Source organism: Pan paniscus, chromosome X (genome assembly GCF_029289425.2).
Source record: "Pan paniscus chromosome X, NHGRI_mPanPan1-v2.0_pri, whole genome shotgun sequence".
Lineage (NCBI taxonomy): Eukaryota > Metazoa > Chordata > Mammalia > Primates > Hominidae > Pan > Pan paniscus.
Window position 1 is genome coordinate 157,051,054 of NC_073272.2, and position 16,033 is coordinate 157,067,086.

A 16,033-nucleotide genomic window follows, 5' to 3' on the forward strand; every position below is an offset into this window, starting at 1 on the left:
TGGCAGTGTAGATGTCTCCATGCTTATAGAGATGACGATGTATATATCTCCATGTTCATAGAGATAGCTGTGTAGATATTTGCATGTTTATAGAGATAGCAGTGTAGATATTTCCATGTTTATACAGATAGCAGTGTAGATATTTCCATGTTTATACAGCTTGCGGTGTAGATATTTCCATCTTTATACAGATGGCAGTGTAGATATTTCCATGTTTATACAGATGACGCTGTAGATATTTCCCTGTTTATACAGATGGCGGTGTAGATATTTCCATGTTTATACATATGGCGTTGCAGATATTTCCATGTTTATGCATATGTCGGTGTAGATATTTCCATGTTTATTCAGAGAGCGGTGTAGATATTTCCAAGTTCATAGAGACGGCGGAGAAGATATTTCCATGTTTATAGAGATAGCGGTGTAAATATTAACATGTTTATAGAGATAGCGCTGTAGATATTTCCATGTGTAGAGAGATGGCGGTGTAGTTATTTCCATGCTTATAGTAATAGTGGTGTAGATATTTCCATGTTTATAGAGATAACGGTGTTGGTGTTTCCATGGTTATACAGATAGCGGTGTAGATATTTCCATGTTTATACAGATTGCGGTGTAGATATTTCCATGTTTATACAGATGGCTGTGTAGATAGTTCCATATTTATGGAGATGGCGGTGTAGATATTTTCATGTTTATAGAGATGGCGGTGTAGTTATTTCCATGTTTATAGAGATTGCGGTGTAGATATTTCCATGTTTATAGAGATAGTGGTGTAGATGTTTCCATATTTATACAGATAGCAGAGTAGATATTTCCATGTTTATAGAGATGGTGGTGTAGATATTTCCATGTATATAGAGATGGCAGTGCAGATATTTCCATATTAATAGAGATAGTGGTATAGGTGTTTCCATGCATATACAGAGAGCAGTGTAGATATTTCCATGTTTACACAGATAGCGGTGTAGCTATTTCCAACTTTACAAAGATTGCGGTGTAGATATTTCCATGTTTACAGAGATAGCGGTGTAGATATTTCCATCTTTGCAGAGATTGTGGTGTAGATATATCCATCTTTACAGAGATCGCGGTGTAGACATTCCCAAGATAACACAGATAGCTGTGTAGATATTTCCATGTTTACACAGAAAGCGTTGTAGATATTTCCATGTTTATACAGATAGCGGTGTAGAAATTTTGATGTTTATACAGCTTGCAGTGTAGATATTTCCATCTTTATACAGATTGCAGTGCAGATATTTCCAAGTTTACAGAGATACTGGTGTAGATATTTCCATGTTTATTCAGATTGCGGTATAGGTAGTTCCATGTTTCTCCAATTGGTGGTGTAGATATTTTCATGTTTATACAGATAGCGGTGTAGTTTTTTCCATGTTTATAGAGATTGCGCTGTAGTTATTTCCATATTTATAGAGATAGCGTTGTAGGTATTTCCATGTTTATAGAGATAGCAGTGTAGATATTTCCAAGTTTATACAGATGGCTGCGTAGATACTTCCATGTGTATACAGATGGCAGTGTAGATACTTCCTTGTTTATAGAGATGGTGGTGTAGATATTTCCATGTTTATATAAATGACTGTGTAGATATTTGCATGTTTATACAGATAGCGGTGTAGATATTTCCATATTTACACAGATAGCATTGTAGATATTTCCATGTTTATACAGCTCGCCGTGTGGATATTTCCATTTTTCTACAGATGTTGGTGTAGATATTTCGAAGTTTATACATATGGCGGTGTAGATATTTCCATGTTTATAGAGATGGAGTTGTAGTTAGTTCCATGTTTATAAAGATGGCGGTGTAGGTATTTCCATGCGTATACAGATGGCGTTGTAGATATTTCCATCTTTGCACAGATAGCGGTGTAGATATTTCCATGGTTACACAGATAGCCGTGTAGATATTTTCATGTTTATATAGATAGCGGTGTAGATATTTCCATGTTTACAGGGATAGCCGTGTAGATATTTCCATCTTTACACTGATTGCCGTGTAGATATTTCCATCTTTACACAGATAGCGGTGTAGATATTTCCATGTTTACACAGATAGCTTTGTAGATATTTCTATGTTTACACAGATAGCGTTGTAGATATTTCCATGTTTATACAGATAGCGGTATAGGTATTTCCATGTTTATACAGATAGCGGTGTAGATATTTCCATGTTTATACAGATAGCAGTGGAGATATTTCCATGTTTATACAGATAGCAGTGTAAATATTTCCGTGTTTATAGAGATGGCGGTGTAGATATTTTCATGTTTATAGAGATAGCGGTGTAGGTATTTCCATGTTTATAGACATAGCAGTGTAGATATTTCCATGTTTATACAGATGGCTGTGTAGATATTTCCATGTGTATACAGATGGCAGTGTAGATATTCCCATGTTTATACAGATGGCAGTGTAGATATTTCCATGTTTATACAGATGACTTTGTAGATATTTCCATGTTTTTACTGATGGCGGTAGAGATATTTCCATGTTTACAGAGACAGCAATGTAGATATTTCCATGTTTATGGAGATGGCGGTTTAGATATTTCCATGTTTATAGAGATAGCGGTGTAGGTATCTCCATGTTTATAGACATAGCAGTGTAGATATTTCCATGTTTATACAGATAGCTGTGTAGTTATTTCCATGTTTATACAGATAGCGGTGTAGATATTTCCATGTTTATAGAGATGGCTGTGTAGATATTTCCATGTGTATACAGATGGCAGTGTAGACATTTCCAAGTTTATACAGATGGTGGTGTAGATATTTCCATGTTTATTCAGACGACTGTGTAGATATTTGCATGTTTATCCATATGACGGTGTAGGTATTTCCATGTTTATAGAGAGAGCGATGTAGATATTTCCATGTTTATACAGAATGCGGTGTAGATATTTCCATGTTTATACTGATAGCGGTGTAGATATTTCCATGTTTATAGAGATAGTTGTGTAGGTATTTTCATGTTTATACAGAGAGCAGGGACGATATTTCCATGTTTATACAGATAGCGGTGTAGATATTTCCATGTTTATACAGATAGCGGTGTAGACATTTCCATGTTTATAGAGATAGTTGTGCAGATATTTCCATGGTTATACAGATGGTGGTGTAGATATTTCCATGTTTATAGAGATAGCGGTGTAGATATTTCCTTGTTTATACATATAGTGGTGTAGATATTTCTATGTTTATAAAGGTAGGGGTGTAGAAATTTCCATGTTTATACAGATAGCAGTGTAGATATTTCCATCTTTCTTCAGATGACAGTGGAGATGTTTCCAGGTTTATACAGATGGCGGTGTAGATATTTCCATGTTTATACAGATGGCGGTCTGGATATTTCCATGTTTATGCAGATGGCAGTGTAGATATTTCCATGTTTATAGAGATGTCTGTTCAGATATTTGTATGTTTTTTCAGGTAGCTGTGTAGATATTTCCATGTTTATAAGATAGCGGTGTTGGTATTTCCATGTTTATACAGATAGCGGTGGAGATATTTCCAAGTTTATACGGCTTGCGGTGTAGGTATTTCCATCTTTATACAGATGGCAGTTGTAGATATTTCCATGTTTATACAGATAGTGGTGTAGATATTTCCATGTTTACACAGATATCGTTGCAGATATTTCCCTGTTTATAGAGACAGCGGTGTAGATATTTAAATGTTTATACAGATCATGGTTTAGATATTTCCGTGTTCATACAGATAAATTTGTAGGTATTTCCATGTTTATACAGATAGCGGTGTAGACATTTACATGTTTATATAGGTGGCTGTGTAGTTATTTTCATGTTTATACAGATGGCAGTGTAGATATTTCCATGTTTATACAGGTACTGGTGTAAATATTTCCATGTTTGTACAGATGACTGTGTAGGTATTTCCATGTTTATACAGATGTCGGTGTAGATATTTCCATGTTTATAGAGATAGCGGTGTAGATATTTCCATGGTAATACAGATAGCGGTGAAGACATTTCCATGTTTACAGAGATAGCAGTGTAGATATTTCCATATTTATACAGATAGCGGTGTAGATATTTCCATGTTTATACAGATAGCGGTGTAGAAATATCCATGTTTATACAGATAGCGGTGTGGATATTTCCATGTTTATAGAGATGGCAGTGAAGGTTTTTCCATGTTTATACATATAGTGGTGTGGATATTTCCATGTTTATACAGATAGCGCTGTTGGTATTTCCAGGTTTATACAGACAGCGGTGTAGAAATTTTGATGTTTATACAGCTCGCAGTGTAGATATTTCCATCTTTATACAGATTGCAGTGAGATATTTCCAAGTTTACAGAAATACTGGTGTAGATATTTCCATGTTTATTCAGATTGCGGTATAGGTAGTTCCATGTTTCTCCAATTGGTGGTGTAGATATTCTCATGTTTATACAGATAGCGGTGTAGTTTTTTCCATGTTTATAGAGATTGTGCTGTAGATATTTCCATGTTTATAGAGATAGCGTTGTAGGTATTTCCATGTTTATAGAGATAGCAGTGTAGATATTTCCAAGTTTATACAGATGGCTGCGTAGATACTTCCATGTGTATACAGATGGCAGTGTAGATACTTCCTTGTTTATAGAGATGGTGGTGTAGATATTTCCATGTTTATATAGATGACTGTGTAGATATTTGCATGTATATACAGATGGCAGTGTAGATATTTCCAAGTTTATACCGATAGTGGTTTAGATATTTCCATGTTTCTACAGATGACTGTGTAGTTATTTCCATGTTTACACAGATGGTGGTGTAGATATATCCATGTTTACAGAGATAGCCATGTAGATATTTCCATGTTTACAGATTGCGGTGTGGACATTTCCATGTTTATAGAGATAGCGGTGTATATATTTTAATATTTATACAGAGAGCGGTGTAGATATTTCCATGTTTATACAGATAGTAGTGTAGATATTTCCATTTTTACACAGATAGCGATGTAGATATTTCCATGTTTATACAGATCGTGGTGCCAATATTTCCATGTTTATACAGATAGCGGTGTAGATATTTCCATGTTTATACAGATAGTGGTGTAGATATTTCCATGTTTACAGAGATAGTGGTGTAGATATTTCCATATTTTCCCAGATTGCGGTGTAGATATTTCCATCTTTACACAGATAGCGTTGTACATATTTCCATGTTTACATAGATTGCTGTGTCGATATTTCCATGTTTACACAGATAGTGTTGTAGATATTTCCATGTATATACATACAGTGGTGTAGATGTTTTCATGTTTATAGAGATAGGTGTTGTGATATTTCCATGTTTATACAGATGGTGGTGTAGATATATCCATTTTTATGGAGATAGCCATGTAGATATTTCCATGTTTATACAGATAGCGGTGTGGACATTTCCTTTTTTATAGAGATAGCGGTGTAGATATTTTCATATTTATACAGACAGCGGTGTAGATATATCCATGTTTATACAGATAGCGGTGTAGATATTTCCATTTTTACACAGATGGTGGTGTAGATAGTTCCATGTTTATGGAGACGGCGTTGTAGATATTTTCAGGTTTATACAGATGGCGGTGTAGATATTTCCATGTTTTAAAGATAGCAGTGTAGATATTTCCATATCTATACACATAGTGGTGTAGATATTTCCATGTTTACATAGATATCGGTGTAGGTATTTCCATGTATACACAGATAGCGTTGTAGATATTTGCATGTTTATTCAGATAGTGATGTAGATATTTCCATGTTTATACAGTTAGCAGTATAGATCTTTCCATGCTAATACAGATAGCAGTGGAGATATTTCCATGTTTTTACAGATAGCGGTGTAGATATTTACATGTTTATACAGATCATGGTGCAGATATTTCCATGTTTACACAGATAGCGGTGTAGGTATTTCCATGTTTACACAGGTAACGGTGCAGATAATTCCATGTTTATACAGATCGCGGTGTAGACATTTCCATCTTTCTACCGATGGCAGTGTAGATACTTCTATGTTTATACAGATGGTGGTGTAGATATTTCCATGTTTATACAGATGGCGGTGTAGATATTTCCATATTTATGCAGATGGTGGTGTACATATTTCCATGTTTATAGAGATGGCGGTGTAGTTATTTCTATGTTTATAGAGATAGCGGTGTAGATAATTTCATATTTATAGAGATGGCGGTGTAGATTTTTCTATGTTTATAGAGATAGCGGTGTAGATATTTCCACGTTTATAGAGATGACGTTGTAAGAATTTCCATGTTTATAGAGATAGCGGTGTTGGTATTTCCATGTTTATACAGATAGCGGTGTAGATATTTCCATGTTTATACAGATGTCGGTGTAGACACTTCCACGTTTATGGAGATGGCGTTGTAGATATTTTCCTGTTTAAAGAGATGGCAGTGTAGATATTATCAAGTTTATAGAGATAGCGGTGTAGATATTTCCATGTTTATACAGATGGCTGTGTAGATATTTCCATGTTTATACTGATGGGTATGTAGACGGTTCCATGTTTATGGAGATGGCGTTGTAGATATTTTCCTGTTTACAGAGATGGCAGTGTAGATATTACAAAGTTTATAGAGATAATGGTGTAGATATTTCCATGTTTATACCGATGGATGTGTAGATATTTCCATGTGTATACAGATGGCAGTGAAGATATTTCCATGTTTATAGAGATGCTGGTGTAGATATTTCCATGTTTATACCGAAGAATGTGTAGATATTTCCATGATTATACAGATGGCTTTCTAGATATTTCCATGTTTATAGAGATAGCGGTGCAGATATTTTCTTGTTTATAGAGATTGCAGTGCAGATATTTCCATGTTTATAGAGAGAGCGATGTAGATATTTCCATCTTTGCACAGACTGCGGTGTAGATATTTCCATCTTAACACAGATAGCGGTGTAGACATTTCCATGTTTACACAGATAGCTGAGTAGATATTTCCATGTTTACATAGATAGCATTGTAGGTATTTCCATCTTTATACAGATAGCGGTGTAGATATTTCCCTGTTTATACAGATGGCGTTGTAGATATTTACATGTTTATACAGATAGCGGTGTAGATATTTCCATGTTTATACAGATAGCAGTGTAGATATTACCATGTTTACACAGAAAGCGGTGTAGATATTTCCACCATTGCACAGATTGCGGTGTAGATATTTCCATCTTTACAAAGATAGTGGTGTAGATATTTCCATGTTTTCATAGATAGCGGTGTAGATACTTCCATGTATACACAGATAGCGTTGTAGATATTTGCATGTTTATTCAGATAGTGATGTAGATATTTCCATGTTTATGCAGTTAGCGGTATAGATCTTTCCATGTTTATAGAGATAGCGGTGGAGATATTTCCATGTTTATACAGATAACAGTGTAGATATTTACATGTTTATACAGATCGCGGTGCAGTTATTTCCGTGTTTACACAGATAGCGGTGTAGATATTTCCATGTTTATACAGATCATGGTGCCGATATTTCCATGTTTATACTGATAGCGGTGTAGATATTTCCATGTTTGTAGAGATAGTGGTTTAGATATTTCCATGTTTACAGAGATAACGGTGTAGATATATCCATATTTTCGCAGATTGCGGTGTATATATTTCCATCTTTACACAGATAGCGGTGTACATATTTCCATGTTTACACAGATAGCTGTGTAGATATTTCCGTGTTTACACAGATAGTGTTGTAGATATTTCCATGTATATACTTATAGCGTTGTAGATGTTTTCATGTTTATAGAGATAGTGATTGTGATATTTCCTTGTTTATACAGATAACTATGCAGATATTTGCATGTTTATACAGATAGCGGTGTAGATATTTCCATGTTAATAGAGATAGTGTAGATATTTCCATGTTTACATGGATAGCGGTGCACACATTTCCGTGTTTATGGAGATATCGGTGTAGATATTTCCATGTTTATTCAGATGGCGGTGTAGATATTTCCATGTTTATACAGACAGCGGTGTGGCTATGTCCATGTTTATACAGACAGCGGTGTAGATATTTCCATGATTATAGTGTTGGCTGTGTAGATAATTCCATGTTTATACAGATGGCAGTGTAGATATTTCCAAGATTATACAGATAGTGGTTTAGATATTTCCAAGTTTCTACAGATGACTGTGTAGTTATTTCCATGTTTATACAGATGGTGGTGTAGATATATACATTTTTATAGAGATAGCCATGTAGATATTTCCATGTGTATACAGATAGCGGTGTTTACATTTCCATGTTTATATAGCGGTGTAGATATTTTCATATTTATACAGAGAGCGGTGTAGATATTTCCATGTTTATACAGATCGCGGTGTAGATATTTCCATTTTTACACAGATGGTGGTGTAGATAGTTCCATGTTTATGGAGACGGCGGTGTAGATATTTTCAGGTTTATACAGACGGCGGTGTAGAATTTCCATGTTTTAAAGATAGCGGTGTAGATATTTCCATATTTATGCAGATAGTGGTGTAGATATTTGCATGTTTACATAGATAGCGGTGTAGGTGTTTCCATGTATACACAGATAGCGTTGTAGATATTTGCATGTTTATTCAGATAGTGATGTAGATATTTCCATGTTTATACAGTTAGCGGTATAGATCTTTCCATGTTTATACAGATAGCGGTGGAGATATTTCCATGTTTATTCAGATAGCCGTGTAGATGTTTACATGTTTATGCAGGTCGTGGTGCAGATATTTCCGTGTTTACACAGATAGCGGTGTAGGTATTTCCATGTTTACAGAGGTAGTGGTGCAGATATTTCCATGTTTATACAGATCGCGGTGTAGACATTTCCATCTTTCTACCGATGGCAGTGTAGATACTTCTATGTTTATACAGATGGCGGTGTAGATATTTCCATGTTTATACAGATGGCGGTGTAGATATTTCCATGTTTATGCAGATGGTGGTGAATATATTTCCATGTTTATAGAGATGGCGGTGTAGTTATTTCTATGTTTATAGAGATAGTGGTGTAGATAATTTCCTATTTATAGAGATGGCGGTGTAGATTTTTCTATGTTTATAGAGATAGCGGTGTAGATATTTCCACGTTTATAGAGATGGCGTTGTAAGTATTTCCATGTTTATAGAGATAGCGGTGTTGGTATTTCCATGTTTATACAGATAGCGGTGTAGATATTTCCATGTTTATACAGATGTCGGTGTAGACAGTTCCATGCTTATGGAGATGGCGGTGTAGATATTTTCCAGTTTAAGGAGATGGCAGTGTAGATATTATCGAGTTTATAGAGATAGCGGTGTAGATAGTTCCATGTTTATACAGATGGCTCTGTAGATATTTCCATGTTTATACAGATGGCGATGTAGACAGTTCCATGTTTATGGAGATGGCGGTGTAGATATTTTCCTGTTTACAGAGATGGCAGTGTAGATATTACCAAGTTTATAGAGATAACGCTGTAGATATTTCCATGTTTATACAGATGGCTGTGTAGATAGTTCCATGTGTATACAGATGGCAGTGTAGATATTTCCATGTTTATAGAGATGGTGGTGTAGATATTTCCACGTTTATACAGGTGAATGTGTAGATATTTCCATGAATATACAGATGGCGTTCTAGATATTTCCATGTTTATAGAGATAGCGGTGCAGATATTTTCTTGTTTATAGAGATTGCAGTGCAGATATTTCCATGTTTATAGAGAGAGCGATGTAGTTATTTCCATCTTTGCACAGATTGCGGTGTAGATATTTCCATCTTTACACAGATAGCGGTGTAGATATTTCCATGTTTACACAGATAGCTGTGTAGATATTTCCATGTTTACATAGATAGCATTGTAGGTATTTCCATCTTTATACAGATAGCGGTGTAGATATTTCCATCTTTACAAAGATAGTGGTATAAATATTTCCATGGTTACATAGATAGCGGTGTAGATACTTCCATGTATACAGAGATAGCGTTGTAAATATTTGCATGTTTATTCAGATAGTGATGTAGATATTTCCATGTTTATACAGTTAGCGGTATAGATCTTTCCATGTTTATACAGATAGCGGTGGATATATTTCCATGTTTATACAGATAGCGGTGTAGATATTTACATGTTTATACAGATCGTGGTGCAGATATTTCCGTGTATACACAGATAGCGGTGTAGATATTTCCATGTTTATACAGATCGTGGTGCCGATATTTCCATGTTTATACTGATAGCTGTGCAGATATTTCCATGTTAATAAATATAGCGGTGTAGATATTTCTATGTTTAGAGAGATAGCGGTGTAGTTATTTCCATGTTTATAGAGATAGCGGTTTAGATATTTCCATGTTTATACAGATAGCGGTGTAGTTATTTCCATGTTTATAGAGATAGCGGTGTAGATATTTCCATGTTTATACAGATGGCAGTGTAGATATTTCCATGTTTATACAGATGGTGGTGTAGATATTTTCATGTTTATACAGATTACTGTGTACATATTTCCATGTTTTTAAAGATGGCAGTGTAGATATTTCCATGTTTTTAGAGATAGCGGTGCAGATATTTCCATGTTTATGCAGATGGCGGTGTATATATTTCCATGTTTATAGAGATAGCGCTGTAGATATTTCCATATTTATACAGATGTCGGTGTAGTTATTTCCATGTTTATCCTGAGAGCGGTGTAGATATTTCCATGTTTATACAGATAGCGGTGTAGATAATTTCAAGTTTCTAAAGACAGTGGTGATGGTATTTCCATGTTTATCTAGATAGCGGTGTAGATATTTCCATGTTTATATATCACGCCGTATAGATATTTCCATTTTTATACAGATGGCGTTGTAGATATTTCCATGTTTATACAGATGGCGATGGAGGTATTTCCATGTTTATATGGATGGCAGTGTAGATAGTTCTATGTTTATAGAGATGGCACTGTAGATATTTTCATGTTTATACAGATGGCGTTGTAGATACTTCCATGTTTACAGAGATAGCGGTGTAGATATTTCCATGTTAATAGAAATACCGGTGAAGTTATTTCCATGTTTATAGAGATAGCGGTGTAGTTATTTTCATGAATATACAGATGGCAGTGTAGTTATTTTCATGATTATACAGATGGTGGTGTAGATATTTACACGTTTCTACATATGAGTGTGTAGATATTTCCGTGTTTCACAGATGGCGGTGTTGATATTTCCATGTTTATAGGGAAAGCGGTGTAGATATTTCCATGTGTATGCAAATGGCGGTTTAGGTATTTCCATGTTTATAGAGATAGTGGTGTAGGTATTTCCATGTTTATACTGATGGTGGTGTAGATATTTCCATGTTTATACAGATGGCGGTGTAGATATTTCCATGTTTGCACAGATAGCTTTGTGGATATTTCCATGTTTGCAAAGATAGCGGTGAAGTTATTTCCAAGTTTATATAGATAGCGGTGAAGATTTTCCATGTTTACACAGATAGCGGTGTAGATATTTCCATGTTTACACAGATAGCGTTGTAGATATTTCCATGTTTATACAGATAGCAGTGTAGGTATTTCCATGTTTATAAAGATAGCGGTGTAGATATTTCCATATTTATAGAGATAGCTGTGGAGAAATTTCCATGTTTACACATAGCGGTGTAGATATTTCCATGTTTATAGAGATAGCGGTGTAGATTTTTCCATGTTTATACAGAGAGCGATGTAGACATTTTCATGTTTATACAGATGGCTGTGTAGATATTTCCATGTTTATACAGCGGGCTATGTAGATATTTCCATGTTATAGAGATGGCAGTGTAGATATTTCCATGTTTATAGAGATGACTGTGCAGATATTTCCATGTCAATACAGATAGCAGTGTATATATTTCCAAGTTTATACAGATAGCGGTGTAGTTATTTCCATGTTTATGGAGATAGCGGTGTAGCTATTTCCATATTTATACAGATAGCGGTGAAGATATTTCCATGTTTATACAGATAGTGGTGTTAATATTTCCATATTTATGCAGATAGCAGTGTAGATATCTCCATGTTTATTCACATCGCGGTGTAGATATTTCCATGTTTATACAGATAGCGGTGTAGATATTTACATGTTTATACCAAAAGAGGTGTTGGTATTTCCATGTTTATACAGATAGCAGTGTAGATATTTCCATGTTTATATAGCTCGCCGTGAAGGTATTTCCATTTTTATACAGATGGCTGTGTAGGTATTTCCATGTTTATACAGATGGCGGTGTAAATCTTTCCATGTTGATACAGATGGCGGTGTAGATAGTTCCACGTTTATGGAGATCGCAGTGTAGATATCTTCATGTATATAGAGATGGCGTTGTACATATTTCCATGTTTATAGAGATAGCGATGTAGATATTTCCATGCTTCTAGAGATCCCGGTGTTGGTATTTCCATGTTTATAAAGATAGCGGTGTAGATATTTCTATGTTTATACAGATGGCTGTGTAGATATTTCCATGTGTATACAGATGGCCATCTAGATTTTTCCAAGTTTATACAGATGGTGGTGTAGATATTTCCATGTTTATACAGATGACTATGTAGATATTTCCATGTTTTACAGATATTTTATATCTTCAATGTTTATGCAGACAGCAGTGTAGATCTTTCCATGATAATACAGATCATGGTCTAAATATTTCCATGTTTATACAGATATCGGTGTAGACATTTCAATGTTTATACAGATGGCGGTGTAGATATTTCCATGTATATACAGATGGCGGTGTAGATATTTACATGTTTATAGAGATAGCGAGGCAGATATTTCCATGTTTATACAGATGGCGTTGTAGATATTTCCATGTTTGCACAGATAGCGGTGTAGATATTACCATATTTACACAGATAGCGGTGTAGATATTTCCATGTTTCTATAGATAGCGGAATAGATATTTCCATGTTTACACAGATAGCGATGTATATATTTCCATCTTTACACTGATAGCGGTGTAGATATCACTATCTTTACAGAGATAGCGGTGTAGATATTTCCATGTTTGCACAGCAAGCGGTGTAGATATTTCCATGTTTACAGATAGCATTGGAGATATTTACATGTTTATACACATAGCGGTGTAGATATTTCCATGTTTATAGAGACAGCACTGTAGATATTTCCATGTTTATACACATAGCGGTGTAGATATTTCCATGTTGATACAGATGGCAGTGCAGATATTTCCATGTTTATACAGATAGCGGTGTAGATATTTCCATGTTTGTACAGATCGTGGTGTAGATATTTCCATGTTTATACAGATAGCAGTGTAAATATTTCCATGTTTAAACAGCTCGCAGTGTAGATATTTCCATTTGTATACAGTTGGCTGTGTAGATATTCCCATGTTTATTCAGATGGCGGTGTAGATGTTTCCATGTTTATACAGATGGCGGTGTAGGTAGTTCCATGTTTATGGACATGGCAGTGTAGATATTTTCATGTTTATAGAGATAGCGGTGTTGATATTTACATATTAATAGAGATACCGGTGTAGGTATTTCCATGTTTATAGAGACAGCGGTGAAGATATTTCCATGTTTATACAGATGGTTCTGTAGATATTTCCATGTGTATACGGATAGCAATGTAGATATTTCCATGTTTATACAGATGCTGTTGTAGATATTTCCATGTTTATACAGATGTTGGTGTAGATGTTTCCATGTTTATACAGATGGCGGTGTAGACATTTCCATGTTTTTAGAGATAGCGGTGTAGACATTTCCATGTTTTCACAGATGGTGTTGGAAATATTTCCATGTTTGCACAGATAGCGGAATGGATATTTTCATGTTTACAGAGATAGCGGTGTAGATATTTCCATGTTTCTATAGATAGCGGTGTAGATATTTCCATGTTTACACAGAAAACGGTGTAGATATTTCCATCTTTACACTGATGGCGGTGTAGATATTTCCACGTTTGCACAGATAGCGGTGTAGATATTTCCATGTTTATACAGAAAGCGGTGGAGGAATTTCCATGTTAATACAGATAGCGGTGTAGACATTTCCATGTTTATACAGATAGCAGTGAAGATGTTCCAATGTTTATACAGAGAGCACTGTAGATATTTCCATGTTTATAGAGATAGCCGTGTAGATTTTTCCATGTGTATACAGATAGCGGTGTAGATATTTCCATGTTTATACAGATAGCGGTGTAGATATTTCCATGTATATACACATAGTGGTGTAGATATTTCCATGTTTATAAAGATGGCTGTGCAGAGATTTCCATGTTTATACAGATAGTGGTGTAGATATTTCCATGTTTCTATAGATAGCGCTGTAGTTATATCCATGTTTACACAGATAGCGGTGCCGATATTTCCATCTTTAAACTGATAGCGATGTAGATATTTCTATCTTAACACATATAGCGGTGTAGATATTTCTATGTTTGCAGAGATAGCGGTGGAGATATTTCCATGTTTACCCAGATAGCGTTGTAGATATTTCCGTGTTTATACAGTTAGCGGTGTAGGTGTTTCCATGTTTATACAGATAGCGGTGTAGATATTTCCATATTTATACAGATAGCAGTGGAGATATTTCCATGTTTATACATATAGCAGTGTAGACGTTTCCATGTTTATAGAGATAGCAGTGTACATATTTCCATGATTATACAGATAGCGGTGTAGATATTTCCATATTTATACAGATAGTGGTGTAGATATTTCCATGTTTTTACAGATAGCGGTGTAGATATATCCATGTTTATACAGATGGCTGTGCAGATATTTCCACGTTTACAGAGGGCTGTGTAGATATTTCCATGTTTATACAGATGGTGGTGCAGATATTTCCATGTTTATCCAGATGTGTTTGTAGATATTTCCATGTTTTTACAGATGGCGGTGTAGGTATTTCCATGTTGATAGAGATAACGGTGGATACAATTCCATGTTTATACAAATAGCGACATATATATTTCCATTTTTATACAGATAGCGGTGTAGATATTTCCATGTTTATACAGATGGCTGTGTAGATATTTCCATGTGTATACAGATGGCAGTGTAGATATTTCAATGTGTATACAAATTGAGGTGTAGATATGTCCATGTTTATACAGATGACTGTAGATGTTTCCATGTTTTTACAGATGGCTGTGTAGATATTTCTATGTTTATACAGACAGCGGTGTGGCTATTTCAATGATTAAAAAAATCGCGGAGTAGATATGTCCATGTTTATACAGATGGCAGTGTAGTTATTTCCATGCTTATACAGATGGTGGTGTTGATATTTCCATGTTAATACAGATTACTGTGTAAATATTTCCAAGTTTATACAGATGGCGTTGTAGATATTTCCATGTTTATAGAGATAGCCACGTAGATATTTCCATGTTTATACAGATAGCGTTGTAGACATTTCCATGTTTATAGAGATAGTATATGTAGACATATCCGTATTTATACAGGTAATTGTGTGGATATTTCCATGTTTATGCAGACAGCGATGTAGATATTTCCATGTTTATACAGATATTGGTGTATATATTTCCAAGTTTATACTGATCGTGGTGAAGTTATTTCCCTGTTTACACAGATAGCAGTGTAGATATTTCCATGTTTGTACAGATAGCGGTGTAGATATTTCCATGTTTATAGAGATAGCGGTGTAGATATTTCCATTTTTATACAGATCGTGGTGTAGATATTTCCTTCTTTGTATAGATGGCAGTGTAGATATTTCCATGTTTGTTCAGATGGCGTTGAAGATATTTCCATTTTTATACAGATGGCGGTGTACATAGTTCCATGATTATGGAGATGGCAGTGTACATATTTTCATGTTTATGCAGATAGCATTGTAGATATTTCCATGTTTATTCAAATAGCGGTGTACATATTTCCATGTTTATACAGATCGCGGTGTAGATATTTCCATCTTTCTACAGATGGCAGTGTAGATATTTCCATGTTTATACAGATATCGGTGTTGATATTTCCTTGTTTACAG